The sequence below is a fragment of the Rana temporaria genome, chromosome 11 (assembly GCF_905171775.1).
Source record: "Rana temporaria chromosome 11, aRanTem1.1, whole genome shotgun sequence".
In the NCBI taxonomy this organism is placed as follows: domain Eukaryota; kingdom Metazoa; phylum Chordata; class Amphibia; order Anura; family Ranidae; genus Rana; species Rana temporaria.
Genome location: NC_053499.1, coordinates 116,168,466 through 116,178,501, shown reverse-complemented (window position 1 = coordinate 116,178,501; position 10,036 = coordinate 116,168,466). Strand labels below are relative to the sequence as shown.

The following is a 10,036-nucleotide window of genomic DNA, read 5'->3' as shown; positions in this document are numbered from 1 at the left end:
CTTTTAATTTGGGGGGGAGGGTGGTATGGGGATATATGCTGGGGAGTGATTTGAGAGGGAAGAAGATATGTCTTAGTGGGGGGGGGGTTGTGTCTCTCCTCGGCTCCTCCTCCAGGCTGAGTACCCCGAAGAGATCACCTCGCAGGCCCACATATTTGATAAAAAGCAGAGCATTGACTTAAAGCGGGGTTCCACCCGCAATTCATTTTTTTTTTTTAAAAGTCAGCAGCTACAAACACTGTAGCTGTTGACTTTTAATAAGGACACTTACCTGTCCTAGGTGCCCGCGATGTTGGCCCCCCAAAGCCGATCCCTTGATCGTTGCAGCTCTCGGCGCTGCCATGCTCACTAAGGGAAACAGGCAGTGGAGCTTTACTGCCCGTTTCCTACTGCGCATGTCTGTATGAATGGGCGGCTGCTCTCTGGGATACACACAGTTCCCAGAAGGCAGTGCGCACCATTCTCCAGAAGACAACGCGAGGATGAATACCAGCCACGGACTAGGAAGAGGCAGATTAGGAAGATCCGCATAGCAACCGCAATATCTGGTAAGTAAAACATTTTATTTATTTTTTCAATTATTTTTTAGAATTTTGGTGAATTTTTTTATTTTATGGTGGACCTCCACTTTAACCACTTGACCACTGGGCACGAAAACCCCCTTAATCACCAGACCAATTTTCAGCTTTCGGTGCTCTCACAATTTGAATGACAATTACTCAGTCATACAACATTGTACCCATCTGAAATTTTTGTCCTTTTTTTCCCACAAATAGAGCTTTCTTTTGGTGGTATTTGATCACCTCTGCGGTTTTTATTTTTTGCGCTATAAAAGAAAAAAGACTGAAAATTCTGTAAAAAAAAAAAAAAAAATCTAGTTTCTGTCATATTAGCAGGTTATTTCTCACACACAGCATATGCATACTACAAATTACACCCCAAAACACATTCTGCTATTCCTCCCGAGTATAGCGATACCACATGTGTGCGACTTTTACACAGCGTGGCCACATAGAGAGGCCCAACATGCAGGGAGCACCATCAGGCGTTCTGGAGCACCCAGGCCAATTCTGACATTTCTCTCCTACATGTAAAAAATCATCATTTATTTGCTAAAAAAATTACATAGAAACCCAAAACATTATATATGCTTTTTTTTCAAAGACCCTAGAGAATACAATGGCGGTTGTTGCAACTTTTTATCTTGCACGGTATTTTCGCAGCAATTTTTTGAACGCGTGTTTTTAAAAAAAAAAACAGTTTTGTGCTTAAAAAAAAAAAAAAACAGTAAAGTTAGCCCAATGTTTTTGCATAATATGAAAGATGAAGTTACGCCGAGTAAATAGATACCCAACATGTCACCCTTCAAAATTGCACACGCTCGTGAAATTGCGCCAAACGTTGCTACTTAAAAATCCCCATAGGCGACGTATTGCAAGGTATTGGAGTATTGAGGGTATTGCGGAGTATTGGGGGGGTATTGCAGAGTATGGGGGGGTATTGCAGAGTATGGGGGGGGGTATTGCAGAGTATGGGGGGGGTATTGCAGAGTATGGGGGGGTATTGCAGAGTATGGGGGGGGTATTGCAGAGTATGGGGGGGGGTATTGCAGAGTATGGGGGGGGGTATTGCAGAGTATGGGGGGGGTATTGCAGAGTATGGGGGGGGGGGTATTGCAGAGTATGGGTGGGTATTGCAGAGTATGGGGGGGTGGGTATTGCAGAGTATGGGTGGGTGGGTATTGCAGAGTATGGGGGGGTGGGTATTGCAGAGTAAAATAAAAAAAATGATGAGTGCAATACTCTGCAATACCCCACCCCATACTCTGCAATACCCCACCCCATACTCTGCAATACCCCACCCCATACTCTGCAATACCCACCCCCCCAGGGTGGGTATTGCAGAGTATGGGGTGGGGTATTGCAGAGTATGGGGTGGGGTATTGCAGAGTATGGGGTGGGGTATTGCAGAGTATTGCACTCATCATTATTTTTATTTTGCAGAGTATTGCGCAGGGATGGCTGGATCTGTGACTGCAATTGTCACAGATCCAGCCCCACAGTGCGGCGGCTGCTGCTGCCGCCCGATCCCCCCCCCCCTCCCTCTCCTCTCACACTGTACCGAACGGTACAGAGAGGAGAGGGAGGAACCGGCGTCATTACATGACGCCGGTTTGTTTACAAGTGATCGCGCCGTCATTGGACGGCGCGATCACGTGGTAAGGAGCCGCTTCCATTGGCTCCTTACCGCGAGTGCTGTTGCTGCGGGTCCCGTAGACCCGGCGAGCACCGGCGATCGCGTGTGCGCGCCCGCTCGGGCGCGCACAACGCAGTCTCTGGGAGGACGTACATTGACGCCCTCCTAGAGTACAGGAACCGCTCTGTAGCCGTATTTTGGCTATAGGGCGGTTACCAACTGGTTAATACAGAAAACAATAGCCAATGACAGGTCTTTTGAAACACCTCAACAAAATACACACACTCATACTACACAACTTGTCAGGATGGCCGAGCGGTCTAAGGCGCTGCGTTCAGGTCGCAGTCTCCTCTGGAGGCGTGGGTTCGAATCCCACTTCTGACAAAATTTTTTTATGTTTTTTTTTTTCCCTTCTATCATTTTCCAACGATAGGTTAGATGTACAACAGACAAACTGAATTTTATTTAGAAATGATGATAGCGTTCCTTTTTGTAAGTTAGAGGATGAATCTACATTAGTACTACTACATTTCCCAGCATGCTTGGCTGTATGTATGCCGTCACTTCCGGTGTCTCGTCACATTTGGCTCCCCATCACAGAATGCTCCGGAAGTGACGTTCCATCGCCACCATCTTGCTACACCCCACACTCCTGCACAGTAATGATAGAGTGAGAAGGGGGCAAGCGGACATCTTGTTACACCCACCGAAGTTTTAGATTTCACAGTTATTTTCAACACAAAACTGAGCTTATATGCTTAACCCTTTCATGCCTAAGCCTATTTCTGACATTTGGTGTTTACAAGTTAAAATCCATGGGCCAGATTCAGGTACTTGCGCTGCGGTGTAACGTATCTCATTTACGTTACACCACCGCAAGTTTTAAGCGCAAGTGCTTGATTCACAAAGCACTTGCCTGTAAACTTGCGGTGGCGTATCGTAAATCCATCCGGCGCAAGCCCGCCTAATTCAAATGGGGCGGTTATCATTTAAATTAGGCGCGTTCCCACGCCGAACGTTCTGCTCATGCTCCGTTTGGAAATTTCCCGCCGTGCTTTGCGCGAAATTACGGCGCCCCGATGTGTTTTTTGAACGGCGACGTGCGTTACGTCCTTTCGTATTCCCGGACGTCTTACGCAAAAAAAAAATAAAAAATTTAAATTTTGACGCGGGAACGACGGCCATACTTTAACATGGCTGGTCTAATTTTACACCACCTAAATAGCAACCGTAACTTTGCGACGGGAAAAGCCGACTAGCGACGACGTAAGAGAATGCAACGAACGCGCGTACCTTCGTGGATCGCCGTAAACAGCTAATTTGCATACCCGACGCGGAAAACGACGAGAACTCCACCCAGCGGGCGCCGAAGAATTACACCTACGATCCGAAGGCGTACGAAGCCGTACGCCTGTCGGATCGATGCCAAAAGCCGTCGTATCTTGGTTTGAGAATTCTAAATCAAGATACGACGCGGCAAATTTGAAAGTACGCCGGAGTATCAGCAGATACTCCGGCGTACTTTTTCTGTGAATCTGCCCCCATATTTTTTGCTAGAAAATTACTTAGAACCCCCAAACATTATATATATATTTTTAGCAGAGAATCTAGAGAATAAAATGGCGATTGCTGCAATATTTTATGTTGGACGGTATTTGTGCGGCGGTGTTTTAAACGCAACTTTCTGGGAAAAATTCACTTTCATGAATAAAAAAAAAATGAAAAAGTAAAGTTAGCCCAATTTTTTTGTGTAATGTGAAAGATAATGTTACGCCGAGTAAATAGATATCAAACATGTCACGCTTTATAATTGCACACACTCGTGGAATGGCGACAAACTACGGTACCTAAAAATCTCCATAGGTGACGCTTTAAACTTTTTATACGGTTACCAGGTTAGAGTTACAGAGGAGGTCTAGTGCTAGAATTATTGCTCTCGCTCTGACGAGATACCTCACATGTGTGATTTGAACACTGTTTTCATATGCTGGCGCGACTTCCGTATGCGTTTTCTTTGTTGCGCGAGCTCGCGGGGAGGGAAGCGCTTTAAAAAAAATATATATATATTATTTATTTTAGTTATTTTTATAATAAAATTGTGTTTTTTTTTTTACATTTTAATCACTTTTATTGCTGTCACAAGGAATAAACATTCCTTGTGACAGTAATAGGTGGTGACAGGTACTCTTTATGGAGGGATCGGGGGTCTAAAAGATCCCTCCTTTGCACTTCGAGGATCGGGTCTCCCGGTGGGACGGGAGGCCCGGTCAGAGCGGCGGGAGGGGGGGGTGTCCCCTCCCGCTCCTCCGGCATAACAACCGAGCGGCTTTTAGCCGCATCGGTTGTTATGCCTGGATAGCCAATCGCCGGCTCTAAACAACGGTACCGGGATGATGCCTGCAGCTGCGGGCATCATCCCGGTATAACTCCCGAAAGCCGATGACGCATATATGCGTACGCTCGGCGTGAAAGGGTTAAATACTGTATTTGTAAATCTGACGGACTTTTTACATGTTAAATGTGAAAATCAGAGGTGTTCTGTCACATTAGCAACCATGTAAGGTCAGCAGGTTTGCTGCTGCTTTTGAAAATGTAACATCTAAACAGTCATTCGGATTTTGCAGAGCTGCTGACGAGCTCCATACAGCTGATTTGGTTTAACCCCTCATACACCGATCGATCGGCTACACAGAGGAAGACACAAGCTCCATCTAGATGACAGCAGCTGCGGGACATGGCAAGGGCTCACAGCGGACACACAGGCTGGTTGCGAGGAGGGGAATCACATACACACAGGACAGGCTGGATGGGGACATAACATGGATATGATGGAGGGGGGGCACTGATCCCTGTATGATGAAGGAGGGGGAGCACTGATCCTTGTATGATGGAGGAGGAGCACTGATCCCTGTATGATGGAGGAGGGGGAGCACTACCCCCGGAGTTTGTCAAGGCCCTTTTGGACCGCCAGCCTCTCAATGGCGCTCCTCAGACGGACTCCCCACCGAGCAGCAATACAGCTTGGGATCCTCAAATGTGGGAACTTACTGGGTCCCTGTTGCTGTTCAGATGTTCCGGGCCATTGTGGTCCCGGAAACCAGAAACCCCGCGTGGCACGCACGCCCCGGCCAGGTAGGCCATAACGCCGGGGCGCCGTGATGTGGTCACCCTAAAGGTGGGTGCCACACTCGAAGAAGAAGACCCAGAACCAATAGCGTCTGTCCCATAAATACCCCTCCCCAGCATGTACAGCAAGGCCAAACCCTCCTGATTGGCTGCTGGGAAAGAGCACCCAAACCTTGACTCCACTGCCGCCACCTACCGCACCGGGGTTGGAAGAACACCCCAGCACAGCAGAATAAGCCCACAGCACAGCCAAGCTGAGACAGAGACCCTGTATAGCACATAACAATTTGGATCAGAGTTTAACTACACTCCGATCTCCCTCTAAATTTAACTAGCACCGGTACTGTAAAGTAACCAGGCGCTACACCTGTATGATGGAGGAGGGGGGAGCACTGATCCCTGTATGATGAAGGAGGAGGAGCACTGATTCCCTGTATGATGGAGGAGGAGGAGCACTGATCCCTGTATGATGGAGGAGGAGGAGCACTGATCCCTGTATGATGGAGGAGGACGGGGAGCACTGATCCCTGTATGATGGAGGAGGACGGGGAGCACTGATCCCTGTGTAGCACTAGCCCTGAAGGAGCTGCTGGTTTAGATTTGGGCCTGCACTCTGCCTGTCAACCCCCCAGATTTTAGCTCGATTTTTTTTATTCTAACACCTTAGAGAATAAAATGGCGGTCATTGCAATACTTTCTGTCACACCGTATTTGCGCAGCGGTCTTACAAGCGCACTTTTTTGGGGAAAAAATAAGACAACAGTAAAGTTAGCCCAATAATTTTTTATATTGTGAAACATAATGTTACACCGAGTAAATTGATGCCCAACATGTCACGCTTCAAAATTGCGTCCGCTCGTGGAATGGCGACAAACTTTTACCCTTTAAAATCTCCATAGGCGACGTTTAAAAAATTCTACAGGTTGCATGTTTTGAGTTACAGAGGAGGTCTAAGGCTAGAATTATTGCTCTCGCTCTAACGATCGTGGCGATACCTCACATGTGTGTTTTGAAAACCGTTTACATATGCGGGCGCTACTCACGCATGCGTTCGCTTCTGGTCGCAAGCTTGGCAGGACGGGGCGCGTTTTTTGGCTCCTAACTTTTATAGTTGGCTCCTAGATTCCAAGCAAATTTGTCAAACCCTGGCTTAACCAGTGGTAGGATGTTTACTTGGCAAAAGAATAGAACATTGGTTATGCAATCAACATTAAATACATACAGCTTCCTGTATAAGTCAATGGAGTACCACTGGTTCGAAATATTCCTGCGGTCAGACCCAAATAACTTGACCTGAGGGCCAGACCTGAATGAGAGTATGGTGGAGGAATCTCTCAGTGCAGTGACGTCAACACTGGGGCACGCACCTCTCCACCAAGTCTCACATAAAACAGTAGAAACCACAAAGTGATGCAAACAGCTATAACAATCACATAAGCCTACAATGGTATGGCTCCCCCTAGCGAACAGTTCAACTGATACATGTCCTGTAATGACAACTTGTGAGAATAGAGGAACAGGTGACTGTTCCTTTAGGAGTCAGTTGATCTTCGGCTAGCCACATTGGTGCACTTACTTATTTGTACTCCAATGGATAGGGTGAAGAAGTAGTAAAACAACCAATTGAGGCACACAGGCTAACAGTAAAGTGAATGCTAACTTCCCCAGGGTGTTGTAACGCTCCCAGAATGTGATGTTTCCCTATTTGTGGCGCTGCAAATGCCAGTTAGCACAGGTAAAGTCAGTGAGAGTCACCCTCCTGTCAGTCAGTTAGCTATGCTGGTGGGCAAGTGCCCGCTCACCAAATGAGGCCTTGCTTCGCTGGTTTTCCCTCGGTCCGGAATCCTTCCTCGATGGTCCGCCTCTCAATGGCATAAGCTTTCTGGTCCTCCACACGGCCGCTCTCTGAGTACCGGTGAATCTGGATGATGCGAGCTGAAGACCAATCCTCCGTTTGATCAGCGAAACTGTCTGTAAGGATCCCTCTCTGGCTAGGTGATCTGCTCCCGGTAACTTTAGGCCCAGGCTTCTCAGGCCTAGGCACACTTTCCGCAGGCCTCAACACAGGCCTCCTGCTGGCTTGAAGATGGCATCCCGAGAGAGCAGGGTCAGACCGCGCTTCTCTTAAATAGGTCCTCCCATCAGGCTATGCGCGGCGCACTGCCCTTCGGACGTACAATGGAGTTGTGGGTAATGTAGTCTCTGTTCCACCCACTGTAATAGAGTCCTTGGGCCGGATTCAGATAGATTTGTGTATCTATCTGCTGGCGTAACGTATCTTCGATACGTTACGCCGCTGTAAATTAGGGCACAAGTTTTGTATTCAGAAAGGACTTGCGCCCCGTGTTACGGCGGCGTAACGTATGTCGTCCGGCGTAAGCCCCGCCTAATTCAAATGTGTTTGATGTGGACGTGTTTTATTCAAATTCACTTTGACCCCACGTATTTTACGAACGGCGCATGCTCCGTTCGTGAAAAAATCCCAGTGCGCATGCTCGGAATTACGCCGCAAAGCCTTATTGGTTTCGACGTGAACGTAACTTACGCAAAGCCCTATTCGCGAACGACTTACGCAAACTACGTAAAATTTTCAAAACTTGGCGCGGGAACGACGTCCATACTTAACATTAGCTACGCCTCATATAGCAGGGGTAACTTTACGCCAAAAAAAGCCTGACGTAAAAAAAATGCGCCGGACGTACGTTTCTGAATCGGCGTAAATACCTAATTAGCTTATTCCTTGCGTAACTATACGGAAGCGCCACCTAGCGCCCAGCGTAAATATGCAGCCTAAGATACGACGGTGTAAGACACTTACGCCGGTCGGATCTTAGGGAAATCTATGCGTAACTGATTCTCTGAATCAGGCGCATAGATACGACGGCCCGCACTCAGAGATACGACGGCGTATCTGAAGATACACCGTCGTATCTCGTTTCTGAATCCGAGCCCTTTTCTCTGACATAAAGTAAACACCAGAGGGAGCCAAACTTATATCTAAAGCACATATTGCAGTCCGTTCAGATGCTTGCAATGGTAACACCTTGCTACACCTGTATGATGGAGGAGGGGGTGCACTGATCCCTGTATGATTGAGGACGGGGAGCACTGTTCCCTGTATGATGGAAGGGGAGCACTGATCCCAGTATGATGGAGGAGGGGGAGCACTGATCCCTGTATGATTGAGGAGGGGGAGCACTGATCCCTGTATGATTGAGGAGGAGCACTGATCCCTGTATGATGGAGGAGGGGGTGCACTGATCCCTGTATGATGGAGGAGGGGGAGCACTGATCACCCCCATCCTCCATCATACATGGATCAGTGCTCCCCCTCTTCCATCATACAGGGATCAGTGCCCCTCATCCTTCATCATACAGGGATCAGTGCCCCCCCCCCATCTCCATCATACAGGGATCAGTGCCCCCCATCCTCCTCCATTATACAGGGATCAGTGCCCCCCATCCTCCTCATACAGGGATCAGTGCTCCCCCTCTTCCATCATACAGGGATCAGTGCTCCCCGTCATCCTCCATCATACAGGAATCAGTGCTCCCCCTACATTATACAGGGATCAGTGCTCCTCCTCCTCCATCATACAGGGATCAGTGCTCCTCCTCCTCCATCATACAGGGATCAGTGCTCCCCCTCCATCATACAGGGATCAGTGCTCCTCCTCCTCCATCATACAGGGATCAGTGCTCCCCGTCATCCTCCATCATACAGGAATCAGTGCTCCCCCTACATTATACAGGGATCAGTGCTCCTCCTCCTCCTACATCATACAGGGATCAGTGCTCCTCCTCCTCCATCATACAGGGATCAGTGCTCCCCCTCCATCATACAGGGATCAGTGCCCCTCCTCCTCCATCATACAGGGATCAGTGCTCCCCCCTCCATCATACAGGGATCAGTGCCCCCCCCTCCATCATACAGGGATCAGTGCTCCCCCTCTTCCATCATACAGGGATCAGTGCCCATCATCCTTCATCATACAGGGATCAGTGCCCCCCCCCATCTCCATCATACAGGGATCAGTGCCCCCCATCCTCCTCATCATACAGGGATCAGTGCCCCCCATCCTCCTCATACAGGGATCAGTGCTCCCCCTCTTCCATCATACAGGGATCAGTGCTCCCCGTCATCCTCCATCATACAGGAATCAGTGCTCCCCCTACATTATACAGGGATCAGTGCTCCTCCTCCTCCTACATCATACAGGGATCAGTGCTCCTCCTCCTCCATCATACAGGGATCAGTGCTCCCCGTCATCCTCCATCATACAGGAATCAGTGCTCCCCCTACATTATACAGGGATCAGTGCTCCTCCTCCTCCTACATCATACAGGGATCAGTGCTCCTCCTCCTCCATCATACAGGGATCAGTGCTCCCCCTCCATCATACAGGGATCAGTGCCCCTCCTCCTCCATCATACAGGGATCAGTGCTCCCCCTCCATCATACAGGGATCAGTGCCCCTCCTCCTCCATCATACAGGGATCAGTGCTCCCCCTCCATCATACAGGGATCAGTGCCCCTCCTCCTCCATCATACAGGGATCAGTGCTCCCCCCTCCATCATACAGGGATCAGTGCCCCCCCTCCATCATACAGGGATCAGTGCTCCCCCTCTTCCATCATACAGGGATCAGTGCCCATCATCCTTCATCATACAGGGATCAGTGCCCCCCCCCCATCTCCATCATACAGGGATCAG

At 48.8% G+C, this 10,036-nt stretch overlaps 1 non-coding gene across 1 annotated transcript; it reads left to right on the top strand.

Moving 5' to 3' along the window:
* Positions 1 to 2,497: 2,497 nt before the first annotated feature.
* TRNAL-CAG lies at positions 2,498 to 2,580 on the top strand. Its single transcript has one exon. It is a non-coding gene; the product is annotated as a tRNA-Leu (tRNA).
* Positions 2,581 to 10,036: the final 7,456 nt, after the last annotated feature.